The 17014-nt window shown below is 38.6% G+C and overlaps 1 long non-coding RNA gene across 1 annotated transcript; it reads left to right on the top strand.

Moving 5' to 3' along the window:
- The first annotated feature begins 520 nt into the window (after positions 1-520).
- On the top strand, positions 521-15466 carry LOC118557375. Its single transcript, XR_004927843.1, has 3 exons — positions 521-535; positions 13052-13152; positions 15427-15466. It is a non-coding gene; the product is annotated as an uncharacterized LOC118557375 (long non-coding RNA).
- Positions 15467-17014: the final 1548 nt, after the last annotated feature.

The following is a 17014-nucleotide window of genomic DNA, read 5'->3' as shown; positions in this document are numbered from 1 at the left end:
TACTATCCAGAATCTAGCTTTCTCATGCAGAAGAGCTTAAATCGGAGGCAGCAAGCCTGTTTTCTGTTGCGATGACTCGAATAACTGGGAATTTGCACAGGAATCCGACCTATACATATTAATGTCAATGCAGAGACTCAAGATGAGATTCAATCATTGTGATCTTGTATTTCTGCTCTAAGGTACTAAATTCTGCCCTCCATGATTTCAGAGTCAACCCTCACAGAGTTGGGTTTATCAGAGACTCCCTCCATAGTTTTGCCTCTGCTCCGCTGAGCTTCTGTGGGATCAGCTTTGAACCAGAGTCACCAACACAACGGCATTGGCTGCTTTGCAACAAATACTGAAGAATGAGATTGCAACCCACAGAAAAGTGGAACAAAGCTAGATTTTGCTCTTGGACAACTTGCTACACCACCGTACACAACCATGAAAGCCTGGTACCTGGCAGAGAGGGGAGCGTGTTCAGTCCTCCTGCACCTCCTGTAGAGGTGCCCCAATCTAACACTGTAAAGTTGTGGGGGTCTTGGAAACTGTAAGTGAGTTTAAATCTGAAGTTAACCTAATGGCATCCATACAGCGTCTTTAGTTATAATGTAAGACTTACTGAAACTGAAAGATTAGGGTTAATTTTTGATGAGGCTCAGAGGTGAAATGCACATTGCTCTGGCAAGAAGATAGAAGTAGGAGAGACGTGTTCTTCTATTTGAGAATGGGAACAATGTTTAGCGAAATAAGTAGTAGACTTAAATTAACTTTAAGGTCTTGGTTGTCTTTATTTCTGAGTCATTGGAGCATCATAGCTAACAAAACATGTTGAGTCATTCCGAGAAGTCTGAAAAAGTCTGGAGTAAAGTGGAGTAACAAGCTTTATACCATTGCCAAACAAAGGCCTTGTAACAAACAAAGGCAATGGTATAAAGCTTGTTACACCACATTACTCCAGACTGTTTGAATTGAGAAAGCTTCCTGGAGAGGAAGCGAAACGTCTTCTACTACGGATAACAAGTCCAGTTGCTTTGTTTTTTACTTGTTCTTGGAATGACCATGACCTGGATGATTGAGAATCTTCACCAGCATAAAACATGTTGAGCGACTTAAACACAAGTCTGTGCTTGTGGTCTGATATGATTTTGCCGGATAACTGCAATTTTAAAGTTATAACTTTCTTTCTGTTGTACTTATAACATTTTTCTTCTTTGCATTTAAAAAGTTAGACTGTAAACAGATGGATTTGAACTGAAGTCATGGTCAGATTTACCAAGGAGACAAATTACTGTTTTGTGGAAAAACGCAGAGCGGAATGAAGTTACATTCTTTCTACCTTTTGATTTAGCTTTTGTTTCTGATAAGAACATTGGAAATTGTTGTTTACTGACTGCCTATGAGCTGCTTCAAAAACAATCATCTTCTCATCAGGGAGGAAATGACCATGGTCTGGTAATTGTGACACTCATTGTTTCGTCAAATATAAACACAATTTAGAACAGTTTATGAGACTGCGTTCTCCACGCGAGGCATCTGTTGGTGGCATTTATCACAAATAAATTAAATAATTTCCCATTAAATTCAAATTTAATACCCCAAGGGCAGGGAATTGATTCATACATTGTTTGTTTTTTAGAAAGTAATGAATTACTTTCCTTTTAGCGGAGCTGTAAGGAAATTGAGCATTTATACAGACAGGTCTGTATGCAAAAGAAAGTACACACTTTATTATTGACCCCCTGTGTAAGTTATATATATTAATATTAGACTTGAATGAAAGATTTTAATTGGTGGCAGATCCTTTGCTGAACCATCAATGTTGTCTCTCAGGGATCTTTTCAGGGTGTTTTATGTCTGTTGCTGAACTCAACACATTTCCCTTTTCTCACAATTAGACACAAAACTTTGCTCTCATTTGTAAACACGCCTCAGGGGTGCAAATACAACTATTAATATTTATGTCAGCTCTAAACATTTTACGGGGTTAATCTCATTAAATCAGAATATCTTAGAAATTATTTAGTTTGTAGTTAAATTCAAAGGTTTTGCACAAATTCATTCTGTCCAAAGTGATGTATTTAAAAGCATTTATGTTACTTTTGATTATTGTGGCTAAAAATCCATTATTATTCTTTGGCTTTTACCACTATTGAGACTTAGTTTTCATTTTAAATTGGATTTATTATTTCTTTTAAGCGTTTTCATGCATTATCTTTTTTATCTTAGTTTTGTAATAGATGTATTTTAGCTTATAGCAATGTGCAGCACTTTGTTTCAGCTGTTGGCTTTTTTTTTAAAGCACTTTATAAATAAAGATGGTATGGTAAAACAATAAAAATCAGAATATTACAGAAAACCAAAACCAACTATAATATTTAAATGAATTTTATTTAAAATACAGAAATGGTCTGTGTCCTAAGCAGTAGCTTGGGTTTGTTTTACTTTAGAATAAAGCTTAGAGTTTACGGTGAATGTTCAAGTTTCTAAAACAATTTACTGCATTATTGAAATGTTCAATGTGCAGACCAAACTGAAAATATTTATATAAAAGGATCCCATCCTGAGATACGAGGCTAAAGGTTCATCGAGCCAGAACACAAGAAAACTGGGCCATTGCAGCTGTTAAAGTCAAGACATCTGCTTAGCAGCTGTACGTGACACATTACACTGTATCCTAAAACAAAATGCCCAAATCCAGACTGCAATGGAATAAGTAAGTTGATGAATTTGACTAAACATCCCAGAAAAGTTTTATTGTTTTAGTTACTTCTGCCGTCCTGAACTTTACTGTTAAACTGTGACGTTCAGAGTTTGAGCATTTCTGACTGTGAACATGTCTGCTTGGCTCAGGACTCTGTGTGATCATTTGTGCGGCTCCTCTGAGATTACTTGCATTATAAAGATAAGCAGGTTGCATCTGTGTTTGTAGTTCAGCTTAGTTTTTTAAACCACTCTAGCAGCACCGCAAACTCCCAGAGGCATCCTTTCTTTCTTGCAACCAGACGTTAAATTGCCCTGGAATGGAAATCTGCCCCTTGGTGGCCGTGCAGACTTGGTGCAAAACCTTTATGTTTTTTTTTTTTAAACTCCTTCACACATTTTACTGGGAATTGTGGAGCAAAAGATGGCGACCTGAAAGAGTTAGGGGGAAAAAAAGCATTAGTCCCATCATTATGGGACTAATGTCAGGTTCTTACTTTGTCTAAGAAGTTGCTCCACACTTCTGTACTTTCTTTCTGCACTTCAAGAGGGTTAGTAACCTTGAGCGTTACAGCATCATTATCACCAAACTGCACTCTCATTTCGTCAAGATGCGAAAATCTCATTTACATGGCACATCTCTGGGAGAAGAATTTCACAGTGCAATATTGCATTGCAGAACTAAATGGATTTCCAAGTGCCTTCACACATATTACCACATCTTTATGTGTTTTATGCAGACAGCGATATTACTGCTGTGGATAGGGCTGTATAACATTGAGTTATCTATAGCTATTTCAATCAGTTTACTGGTAATGAAGTCACCAGTGGTTGAGTAATTTATTGGTGTGTTTCTCACTCTGCTGATGGTGTTTTGCCTCATTAAGCCTCATAGTGTAGGCAGGTATTTTGTTTTAGCGTTTAGCCGGAGAAGTTTCGCTTTGGCTGCAGGTAATAATTTACTCTCCTTTCCAATGCAAATGGCACATCAACTTAACTTACATACGATGATGAAGCTCCTAATTAGTTTTCATAATTTGTTTATTTTATCTGTACATTAGCAAGAAACCGCCACTAAAGTATGCAAGGCCATTGCGCCTCTTGCTAATATCCTTCTAGCATTCATTTTTCAGACTATTATCCCATTCCAAACGGAAACACAGTTGATAGTGTTGAAATAAATTTTGCTGGCATCCTTTCTCTTTGTCTGTAGGAAACCGCCATATAACCATGTTCTCTGAGGGCTCTGTGTCATTAAATCATGAAGCAGCTCTGCAGAGGAGATTACTTTTATGGCTTTATTTGATAAATGATGGTGTCGGGCCGGTTGATGAGGTCAAGGAAGGATCTGAATGTTAAAATAACACCTAAAGCCTTCAAGGAAAAGTTTTTTTTAAAGTCGTACTTACTTATACAGTCCTATTTCAGCTGTTTCTGTGTATCACAAGTAGTGAAGGGATGTAACATATCATTTACCTCTTGCCTTTGATGACGTTTGGAAAATAACAAAAGAACAACACTAATTGTTTGAATTTTTTTGGGTTCATAATTTGTTGTTTCTTATCTAAAATATTTTCTACAAGTATTCTCATTGAGATTCAAGGTCTCATTTTCAAAAGAGACCTTTTTGATAAAACAAAACAACAAAAACAATAACATTTTACAAACGCAATAACGATACAAAAATCCACTCAGTTTAATAAGCTAATAATATATCCGCCACCGTAGACGCATTAGCGAGAGAGTATGGGCTAACTTCAGTATTTATAACTTTATTACCTCAGGAGACATTATGTCTCTAAACAAAAGATCTGTGCAGTCGCAGCACCAGATGCTTTTCTTTTTCCCCCATGTGCGTGGACAACACTGGTGTCATTTCTACTTGTTGTCAGAGGAGGCAAACTTCTGCAAAACCTCTGAAACTTAAGCTGTGCTCCTTTAAAGCAGCGCTGTTTAAGTTTTGACCCATATATTAGCTAATTTTGAGATATATTGAATGATTTTTCAGGTCAATGCACAACATCTGGGGCGCATCGAAGTTCTGCGTGTGCTACACTTCTCAAAAGCTCACTTATGTAACTTTAGAGGGTTGTGTCCGCTATAGGTCATGTATCCGCTCTAGATTACATGGCTAACTCTAGGTTGCAGCAGTCTGGGCTCAGAATGCTGTCACAACAAAACAGACGTGAGACTTACCTGATCAGACATATGTTAGGTTCTCTGATGTAGACTTTAATCAAAAGGGGTGACAGTGGCCTCGTCTTTACAAGTAACTTCATGACTTCTTAATCTGCTGGTCCAAACCGTCCTGCTATCACATTCCAAGACGGACATGGAGGGAGACTGTTTAATTTTGCTAAAGTGCTGTGTTGCCACTTGCCTTCGGGGCGTTGAACCTGCAAGTTACAGGCCTAGCGCCCCTAGTGGCTAAAAGAAACATGGTGCAGCTTTAATTTCATTCATAAGCTTTAAAAGCTTTTAGTAGAAATCAAAGTTTATGAAAAATGTCAAAAGGTTCTTGATGGTATTAGAATTGTGTGTGTGTGTGTGTGTGTGTGTGTGTGTGTGTGTGTGTGGGGGGGGGGGGGGGGGTACCAGAACTATGAGGGTTTTAAATTTCTCAGCCACTTGGTTACCATTTCTGCCCTGCGACACCAATTTTTTTTCCCTGAATAACTGCACAGAGTTTCTCCTGTGATTGTTTTATTTTTTATTTTTGTGAAATATGTTTGAGTCAGCCCCTCGAACAAAAACCCACAAACCACAAACAAACAATCTCTTAATTATTCACTTTCAATAATACATAATTCATGGTGGAGTTCTCCCTGCTTACTTTACATCATACAACACTTACTTATTCACAGTTTGATAAACATTCACACCCGACACCACTGATGTAGTGAGTCTTACACCATATTTAAATTAAGTGTTTGTTCATTAATTTGCTTGGGACCTGATTGGCTACAGTAATCAGTGTGCCTTCTCTTTTTTGGTCATGAACATACGAGTCAGGATGTGACATCTGAATTTTGTTTATCTTAGAGACGAGGGATTCCTTTGCTGATCAAATATAATCATAAATTCATAACCAGACCTTGTTGACAACATTTCCACAGTAGTTGAAGGTGTCATTATTTTAACGCTTGTGCTTTAGAGGTGAGTGATATTAAAGGTGTAAAAGCAAACATGTTATTATCTTTGGTAATGGTGTATCTCTACAGCAAACCCATTTTCCCTTTTTCCTGCCATATCTTTAGATTGCAGTATTAAACAACCTAAAATATTCAGCTTGCTTTGGACAAATTACCTGCTCAGCTGTGGTGAGCTTCCAAACCAGAAAAAGAAGATTGGTCATTTTCATTTGTTAATGAAAGCTGAAAATTGGCAGATTATGGTCATAAAGCAGAGCAAATTTAATGGAGTGGGACACTACTAAAATACTTTTCCTCATGTAATGTCATGCGATTTACTTTTTTAGACTTGATTAAAATATGTAATTCTAACATGTTTTATTCCAGTTGATCAAGTGAAGAGTTTTAATATAATGTAGAGGTTTCATGGCAAGACAGAAATTTAGATTAAACCATGACTTGCCCAGATTAATTGGTGACCACAGTTTTCATAGAGGCAAGGAAAGGCAAGGCAAATTTATTTGTATAGCACATTTCAGTACAAAGACAATGCAAAGAGCTTTACATGATTAAAATATAGGAAAATAAAACAGAATAAAAGCAAGTTGGAATAAAACAACTTGACAACAATAAAACAAACAAAATAGAACATGGGAAAATAGAAACTAAAAGCAAACATTAAAAACAGTTGGACTACAAAGTTGAACTAGTGATGTTTTAGTAAAACAGTTTAACTGGAGCAGGTGAAGGCAATCCTAAACAAATGAGTTTTTAATGTTGATTTAAAGGAACTCAGGCTTTCAACACTTTTACAGTTTTCTGGGAGTTTGTTCCAGATCAGTGGAGCATAGGAACTAAATTCTGCTTCTCCATGTCTGGTTCTGGTTCTGGTTCTGCAGAGCAGGCTGGAGCCAGAAGACCTGAGTGGTCTGGAGGGTTGATGCCCTGATAACAAGTCTGTGATGCATTTAGGTGCTAAGTCATTCAGGGATTTATAGACTAATAGAAGTATTTTAAAGTCTATTCTCTGAGATACAAGGAGCCATGGAAGGACTTCAGAACCGGGTCCGTGTTCTCTACTTTCTTAGTCTTAGTGAGGACTTCAGAACCGGGTCCATGTTCTCTACGTTCTTAGTCTTAGTGAGGACTTCAGAACCGGGTCCATGTTCTCTACTTTCTTAGTCTTAGTGAGGACTTCAGAACCGGTCCATGTTCTCTACGTTCTTAGTCTTAGTGAGGACGCGGGCAGCAGCGTTCTGGATCAGCTGCAGCTGTCTGATCCACTTTTTAGGCAGACCTGTGAAAACACCGTTGCAGTGATCAGTTCTACTAAATATAATCATGGATTAGTTTTTCCAGATCCTGCTGAGACATCAGTCCTTTAATCCTAGAAATGTTCTTCAGGTGATAGAAAGCCGACGTTGTAATTGTCTTTAGATGCTTTTGCAGGTTCAGGTCTGAGTCCATCATAACTCCCAGATTTCGGGCCTTGGAGGTCCAATGATGTGGGTATAAAAGGTAAAAGCTGGGAATCTGTCACGTTTGCCCCAGTATTTGAAATGTAATCTCAGCCTATACAGTAAAAACACATACAGGGTAGCAGGCGAAGGCGATCCTAAACAAATGTGTTTTTAATCTTGATTTAAAAGAACTCAGGCTTTCAGCACTCAGGATTTTCTCGCATTATTTTTTTCCAAGTAAATTGGTATATTTTTTTGTAATACTGCAGCAGTGCATAGACAAAGTTCACTTACTATTCTGCCTTCATCATTCACCTCACTCACCACATCTGCGTCATCGTATTTTTCAAAGCTAGCGATGTATTCAACACAAAGATTAGACTTCATATCCTCACTATGAATCTTCCGCACATTGAAAACTAACTTAACCTTTAACTATCACATCATGCTTACCCGTCCAAATCCATCTTTCTCTCCACATGACATCCGTTTAGTGAAATATGTGCATTTCTATTCAACTGGGCTTGTGCGACCTTTTTTTGCTGAGGAGTGAATTAATCCATCTAATTGCTGAACGTAAAGTTTTTGGGGTGACACGCTTCTATAATGCTGCATGATGAATGCACTGGCTGAGCTGGTAAACACTCTGAATGGATTAATAAAAGGGTAATGAGGGCTCAGGGACAACTGGCCTGTGAGTGGAGTGACTTTTACTTCAGGGAAAAACTGCTCTTATCGTGTTCTTCATTCTTGTTCCGATGATTTACTGCAGAGACACCGAGCTGCAGGCGTTTTGTCTGCCTGGACATTTTGCATTGATTCTCTGAGGTCAAAAATCCTGCAGATTATCACTTCAGGATAATCAGCTTTTATTTGTAGCACAAACCAAGGGCGATTCTAGGATTGGATCTTCAGGGGTGTTCAAGATCCTGTGAACAGCTGACAGTGGTTTTAGCGGCTATGTCTTTAAAACATAGATTCTGGAATAGCGATGGTTAAGATATAAGAGCTTTGGTAGAAATATGCTGTCGCCTCACCTTCAGGGGGACAGTATGCCAATCTATTATAAAGCATTTATGGGTCTTTTTTTATGTACTTGCTTCAGTTCATTTGTGCTATACTGTTAAACATTTTTCTGTAATGTAAAGTACACTAAATTTATCATTGATCATAATCCGTCCATCATTCCAACGTAATTCCTGTACAAAACAAAACCATCATCTAACATGAGCTCGATTGACCAACGGTGTGAACAATTACTACTCCCAAAAGGCCCCATATCTAACAGTGAAGGTGTGTGTGTGTGTGTGTGTGTGTGTGGGGGGGGGGGGGGGTGCAGACCAAAAGGCAGAGCTCAATTTTTCTAAATATAAATGCCCTTATTAGTAAACATTTTTACTTAATGCAGCGATCACATAACTAAAATAAATTGTGACCCAACATACTGGTAGCCGTAACCTCAAACTTACAAACAAATGTAAAACACAATGTTATTAAAATAGGCATATTCCTGTCTGTTGATCTGGTAATACATTTTAAAACCAAACTGAAACGTCATTTAATATGTAATACAAACATAAAACTATACAATTTGAGAATGTTTTTCCACTTTTTATTTGCTAGTGCTTAGCCTAATAATGAAACAATCTGTTCTCCAAAAACAATTAATGTGCTGAATGCAAATGTCTAGTTTTCCACTGGGTGAACTGTCTTTTGGGGGCCGATGCAAATGCTTCACGATCTTCGTTCAACGGTGCCAAAAGCAAAAATAAAATGGTTGTCTGATTTCAAATCAAATCTGGTTTCAAAATATCAGGGGAGGATTACACTTCTGAAAAGAACCAGAAATTGAGCTTGGTCCTTGGATCATTCCTCAATTATTCCCCCTTCAAAGACAAAGTTAAATTAATGGTTTGAGAATTGGACTACAACACAAAACTGACATCATAGCTTTATGTTTATGGGATGCTGCATCATAGTGAGATTACATTTTAGCAAAAAAACTGACTTAAAATCCTCACTCGCAAAAAACAAAAACCCTAACAAATACAAAGTAACTGCTAAGGTGGTTTCTGTTTATTTGTTTATTTATTGTCATTTAGCTAAATTAAACTAGTTGTTTCAGTAGCTGCCCAATTAACAGAAAGTGTCCTTAGATGTAAGAGCTACAGTACTTCATTGCTTTCCCCTTCATGCCAGGTCAACATAAACTTGAGGATTTATGGGAAACTTATGTTTTTTTCTGCAGTGCTTATTTGAAATGTCAACTGTGAAAAAAATAAAACCAAAAAAAACAACAACTACATTTGGTGAAAAATGATCCAGATGTTCTGCACTGAATTCAGAAATAAGTTATCTCATTTGTTGTTAATTTTTTATTTATTTTTTAGTATTAGCATCATGCTTCAAGTCAGAGGACTAAAACCTTTGTGGAAAACATTTTGTGGGAATGCAAAGCAAAGCCTATAATTACTCAGCAAGGTGGCTAGCACTAATGTATTCATTCCTGAAAGGCAAACATCTTGGCATTTGGTTATTTGAAATCTTTTAGTCAGCTTTAACAAGACTATTTGTAAAGTTCTTTAGGGAGGACTGCACAAATCACTGCTGAGATAATTATTTCAGTTTCTAATGAAAGCCGTCTACTTATTCAAATATAGGGGGTAGAGGTGGCAGGCCTGTGCGATATTACAATGAGGTTTTTCTAGAATCTTTAATCAGAGTGTGATGGGTTCTTCTTAAATAGATTAATCCAAATTAAACTTGAACCACAGTATGGTCGATGGCCAAAGTACTCTGTGCATACCAAATGCATCAAGCAGGAATGTAGTTTAACAGGATAAATGTGTTAGCTGCTGATGGGATTTAACCAATGACTTTCTAATTACAGCTAAGTATCTTTAAACCACAAGGGCACCTCTACCCTTTTTCTCCAGGGAAATCACACCCAGACATTTTTCCTGTATGGTAAAGGACAGGAAGCTTTGCATCATATTTTTATGAGTTTGTCCTTGGCCGTCAGATTGTCTCCTCTTTTTATTTTTTTACTACATCTCTTCCTGCTTACTGAGATATTTCAGTTCCCCAGTCCTCATGTATACCATGTCTTTGGAGCTCAGTATGTGGGATGTTGCGCTAAGACTGACAGGATTAAGCATCTTCAGAACATGCGGTTCAATGGATACATCAGTGACCGAGTACTGTTAAGGTCAGGGGTCCCCTGTGCTGCAGAAGACACAACAATCATGCTTTAGAGCTTGTTGGATTAAACTAGAACCAGAAGATCTTATAGCAGGTTCACGTGTTACACATTTGTACACAATTCAACTTTGCATTAACTCTGAAATGATTCCGTATAACATTATGACCACAAAAAGGTGAAATGAATGATACTAATTATCTTCTTGTTATGGCATCTTTTATTAGGTGATATATTTTAAGTAGCTAGTAAACATTGTGTTCTCAACGTTTATGTTTTAGAGGGTTGGAGGGGCACGGACCAGAATGTGATACCTAAATATTGGGTGACAGTATCACCAAAATTGTAAGTTTTGTTGGGGGTTTCAGGTCAGCAACGGTCGTATCTATTAAACTTGAGATATCTTTTAAAGGAGCGATAATCAAAATTTCATTACTTTCGATATACCTAAAAAACAGTGCTGGGAAAAACTAAAGGTATATTTTTAGATGGAATATAGAATGCCGTCGCATACCATCTCTCTGCGTTGTTCTCCAGTGTCTAGTTTAGACACTCTCTTTCCAGAAAATGCCACCGTCAGAGCAACGTAGCGTAGGAGCAAAATGGAAGAGAGCACATCAAGCGGATCGCAGCGTCCTCTTGCTAACAGCATTAGAAAGTTATGAATTACATATTTACTAAACGTGTTCCTCTATTTTGCTGTGTATTTATCCTTTGCAAATATGCGCATGCGAGGCAATGTGTTAGAAGGGGAGGAGACAGGGGGCGTGGCTTGTTGCTTCTGGAGTGGAGGTAGATAGAGGCGTGGCTTGTCACACATCTTCTTTTGGTCTACATACAGTGCCAACAGTCCACCTAGTCATTCTCATCAGTTCTCTCCATCAACAATGTCTTTGTCAGGGTTTTATTCCCTTCAAACCTAGAGGTACTGTCCAGAACTACTTTGGTTCAGAGTGTCATAGAGATTATAAACGTAGATGTCTCACTGGGTGCAGGTTTGTACGTCAACGTCACCGCCATATTGTATGTGGCAGAAAGTAGTGAATAATATCTACATATATATATATATTAGGGCTGGGCAAGTTAACGCGTTAATTTCGCGTTAATTCATTAGACTATTAACGGCGATATTTATTTTATCGCGCATTAACGCATGTTGCTCAAATGCTTTCAAATGTTTTCAGTCAGTGTCAGTCAGCAGGCGCGCTGACTGCAGCGCGCTGTCACGGCAGCACTCTCCCGCTTCCCCTCCCCTCTCGTACATGGCTCAGCGGCGTCAGCCAATCAGCACGCAGGCTCAGCCTGGCCCGCCCGCTCAGCTCTCACACAAACTTAGCAAAGAAACAGCTGAGAGAGACCGCAGCAGCGGAAAAACATGAACAGAGGATGTAGCACCGTTTGGCTTTATTTTAATACCGTAAATGAAATCAAGCTGTATGTTTTGTAAAAAGCCGGTTCATTTCAGTGGAAACACAACAAATTTATCTAAGCACGTGAAAAAACATGAAAACGTCGAGCCCCAGAAACGGAGAGAGGAGACGAAACTTCTCTCACTGCCCCGACAGACCCACAGACGTCTCTGACTGAGGCGTTTCAGTCCTCCAGGGAACATCTAGGTAGATCAGTGGATGGATGGATGGATGGATGGATGTTACTGGAGCCCACACATAACATGTAATTAAGACCTTGAAAGAACCCAGTACATATATTAAAAAGTGTTATTTAAGATAAGATAACATTAGCTAATCCTTTTTTTATCCCACGACGGGGAAATGTATAGGATTAAAGCAACAGGCAGGTGCACACAACACAGACAAAATTACATAAGGATTGAAATATATAAGAGGTGGATTAGCGAAAAAACACTGAACATAACATTATTATTATTATTATTATTATTATTTAATTGTAATAATAAAATAAAAACCACAAAACCCAAAAGGTCAACAGTTTCATGATACATCAAGCTTAGGGACTGGCTAATATACAGCAGGTCAAAAAAGGCCATATTTTGGCTGCAGTGCTTGCTGTTCTCTTATGAAGAAAAGATCAACTAGTGCACTAAATTCAATAGATCGGTTGAAAATATCCAGTATAAAATAAGTGCTACAAATGTTACAACACTTTGGTTCATATGGCAGCAGAACATTAAAATAAAAGTGCTCTTTACACTACTTTTGAATTCATTCTTGGAGTTTGTAAATACAATGCGATTAATCGCGATTAATCAGGGCGATTAATCGCGATTAAATATTTTAATCGTTGCCCAGCCCTAATATATATATATATATATATATATATATATATATATATATATATATATATATATATATATATATATATATATATATATATGTATATATATATAAATATATATGTAGATATTATTCACTACTTTATTCACATATATATATATGTGTATATGTGATCTTAATTTAACACAAATTGCATATTACAATAATCAATATCTGCTTTGCCTGTTAATGCACAATACTGACTCAATTTAACTCTAGAGTTTATAAAAAAGGCATTTTTTTACTTTTTTGAAGCTTAATAAAACTGTTAAATTTTAGCCCTGTGACTGCCAACCTGTTCAAGATGGACCCCGCGTCCCTGCCTCTCGCCATTAACCACTGGAGACACTGCAGGACGAAACACCTGCACGGAAAAGCAGGTATAGAAAAATCAATGGATGGATGAGATGTTAAACTTTAAAAAAGTTTAGTAAAATTGTTCTAAGTTTATCAGAAAAACTTAACTAGCTTTTAAAGATTAACACTTTTGATAGGCTTATTACAAAAAACATTAAACTTTTGCATAATGTTAGATATTGTTCAAGTTAATCTTGGCTGCTGTGCCTTGTCAGTCTGGCAGATGTTTTGGGGTTGGAGTAAAAATTAGTCCCTAGACCAGCAGGAGTTTTTTTTTTTTTTTACCTGTGTTTCTTGTGCGATTCGCTTCTACAATGTTGCCTCGCTAACCTGGCCAGCCGGATTAATAATGTGTAGCACTCTACATTCTGCACATTATCAATCTGGGACCGCTCCATTTGAATCCGCTTTGGGGAAAGGAGGGAATTTCAGCAAAACTCTCTGAGCTGATTGGGTGAAGCCCACATCGTGCTCCCCTCTGTGTAAAATAAAAAATAACTTTGGCAAACTTTATAAAAAGCTCTCTGAGAATCACCTTAGTTAGAAACTGTTCTTCAGTCTATGTTGTAGCTGCTTTGAAGGATTTTCCTTAATAATCTGTATAAATCCATGTCAATTTACTTTACGAGCATCCTGGTGGTGGGATACTGCTGCATATAGATTGACAGCCGACACAGTTCTAATTGAAGATGACTGCAGCTCTGCGTACATTATTTCAGCAAAGCGCATGTGGAATAATTTTTGGACTTTTCCCAATCTGACCCAGTCAGACGTTTGTGGGATAGAGGGGCAACAGTGAAAAATTCGGGAATGTCCTGCACAAATCGGGACATCTGATCACCCTACTCTGAAAAACACCATCCCCAAAGTCACATATGGTGGTGGCAGCATTATACTCTGGGGGTGCTTCTCTTTATAAATAAACTTGTCTTGCCTTCATTAAGTACAGGGAAGATGTTCAGGGTTGATGGGAAAATGATGGAGCCAAATAAAGGGTAATCTTAGAAGAAAACCTTTTGAAGTCTGCAAAAAACTTGAGACTGGGGCTGTTCCAGCAGGACAACAATCCTAAACATAAAGCCAGAGTGTCATGGTTTTCAGATGACGAGCCCACATGCAGATACGAACGGGAGGCAATGCACAGTTTTAAGATTTTATTAAAGGAAAACAGGCAGGTATATGGACGGAACTACAGGTGACTCGGCTGGGTCAGAACGTCACGGCTGGAGAGTCTGTAAGAAAGAGCAAGTGAGTTCTTCTGAAATAAGAGCCAAGAAACTTGCTAGGAGTTGCGCTGCTTACCATTAGGCTGGGCGGACCTAACCGGGAAGAAGTAGCGTCAAGAGAACTCTATGTGACTACTCAGATGGAGATAGGTGGCTAGTGGCTGAGGGCGGCAGATGTAGCTGGCGAGGAATCCGAGGCGACCTCATCGGCAGCGGTTGACAGATGGATTGACCAGAGTGAGCACAGAACCAACAGAACCCGGGAAAGGGGATCTCAGGCCTCGCTGGGTAACTTCCAGGAAGTATGAGGGGAGCGCCAGAGCTAAATCTGAGCAGACAGGTCTGCTGGTCTGTTTCTTCGGACGGGACGTCAAGACAGGTGAGTGCATCCAAGCACCAAAATCTGGAGCAACAGAGAGGTACAAAAAATTACTCAAAAAAGAAGCGTAACAAAAAAACTCACAAGCTGGTTTCCGAGAGTTGGGACAGAGGCCACGTCGTACCACGACTGGTTAAGGCTCCGGCGTCTTCCATCTGCCAGTGCTCTGCTTAAGAAGCCAGAGGAAGCCGCCTGCAACGAGCTGCAGGTGTGGGCCACGCCTCCTCAGCCAACTAGACACACCTGAGGAGTAGAGTTAGAGCAGCCAACACAGAGAACCCTGACACAGAGCTACAATGGAACGGTTTAAAACACAACATTTTCATGTGTTAGAATGGCTCAGTCAAAGTCCAGGCCTAAACCCAATCAAGAATTTGAGGACAGATCTGAAAACTGCTGTTCACAAACACTTTCCATCTAATCTGACTGAACCTGAGCTGTTTTGCAAAGAAGAAAGGGAAAACATTTCAGTCACTGCATGTGCAAAGCTGGTAGAGACATTCCCTAAAAGACTTGCTGCTGCGATCACAGCAAAAGGTAGTTCCACAAAGTAATGACTCGCGGGGGGATATTTGGGATCAACATTTCTCTTTTATATGATAAACAAGGCAAAGGCAAAAAAAGTGATGACCAACAGCACATATTACATCATCTGTTTTTCAGTAAAATAATAATGCTTTGTCATATCACAGTAAACCCGCAAGAGGAGGGATTTGACAGATCTGAAAATCGGAGGAAAAAGAGTGGAGACATTTAAAATGGATGGGAGGATGGTAAAGCAGGGTGAAAGTGTGTCAAAGAAAACAAATAACTTCATCTCAGCTCTCTCATTTGTGTGTTTTGGTTCCAAGCAATAACACCATCTATCTTCCCACTCCAATAATACTCTCTCTCAACCTTTGGGTGGTAAGTGATGAGCAAACAATTAGCACAACCAGAGCTGCAGCTTATAATTATGCTAATCAATTAATTCTTTTAAGTACAAAAAACCCGTTGACAGCTTTGCACTTCAGCCGGGAAATATTTAGATTTTTATAAACAGATTCATTTTCTGCTGGAATACCAATACCTGCTCTGTAATATCAATGGATAACCCTCAATCACTGTTTTTCCCTATTGGTATTTTCCTTCATGTTAATGAATGGAGGCTAACGTTGATCACTGATTCTTATTCAGCCTGCTCTTTTAATCAGGAGCTTTTTTTCTCTCTAAGTTTCCAAACACTATTGCTTCAGATAACGCTTTATAATAGATGGGGTGGAGGTGGATGAAGTTCAGAAGAATAGTCTGCTTTTCTGTATGCATCTAGTCCAGTTTGGGAAAATGGAAATATAGTCAGATTTCACTTTTAAATCTCATAATGGTATTTTCAGATTATGTCAATTCAGAGTGGTAAATGTCTGTGATGGCATCTTTTATTTTTATGTTATTCATTTACCAGTAGTTTCACCCTGACCTTTAGTTCTGTTTTTCTTCACAGTTCTTGCTCAGGAGCCTATTGCTTAGGGTCTCTTGACTTTTAGAGCTTTGTTTGCACGCACATCTGTGTCCTACAGGACGTATTCCCTACCTCTACAAAAAGACGTCCTCATTAGCTCTGCTGCACGGAGACATTACCTTCCATCAGGTTTCTACGGTGGCCCTGAGGTGCAAAGCACAACGACATTAACAAAAACATTACAACATTAACGAAAACATTACAACATTAACGAAAGCACTACAACATTAGCGAAAGCAGTACAACAATAGTGTTTTTTTAAACCTTTTACTTAAAAAAAAAGATCCCAATGGGCTTTACAGACAGGCTGTCCCATCTTCACGTCTGTCTGTATGCAACGGGTGAACATAGCTTTTCTAGCCCTCAGTTTATTTCTGTTTAGCAGACATAAACACACCTACTATTCCTTAATGGTTTACAGTGGTCTTACTGAAAAGTGCATTATAAATAAACCTGCCTTGCCATTTTTGGGAGTTTGACATCAACTATTTCTTCTCTTTATACTATATTTTCACTGGCTATGATGAGTTCTGCCCCCCTGTGTTTTAGGAGAATACAGCACAGCATGCGCACAGTCCACACAGACCTGTTTGACGACCCAATGCGGGAGTATAATTGAGCCTTTAGGGTGCCCATCGTGACCCTGTCCACTACTGAAAAGGGACACATTAGAACTGGACCATGGAGCAATGGAAGAAGTGGGCCTGGTAATTTTCCTCTGGGAATCCTTGGGTCCTCGCATTGTAACTCTTACCACCTAGAAATGAATGGTTTCTAGGTTC

Source organism: Fundulus heteroclitus, chromosome 23 (genome assembly GCF_011125445.2).
Source record: "Fundulus heteroclitus isolate FHET01 chromosome 23, MU-UCD_Fhet_4.1, whole genome shotgun sequence".
Classification (NCBI taxonomy): Eukaryota; Metazoa; Chordata; class Actinopteri; order Cyprinodontiformes; family Fundulidae; genus Fundulus; species Fundulus heteroclitus.
Note: the sequence above shows the minus strand (reverse complement) of the source record. Positions and strands in the feature narration are given on the sequence as shown.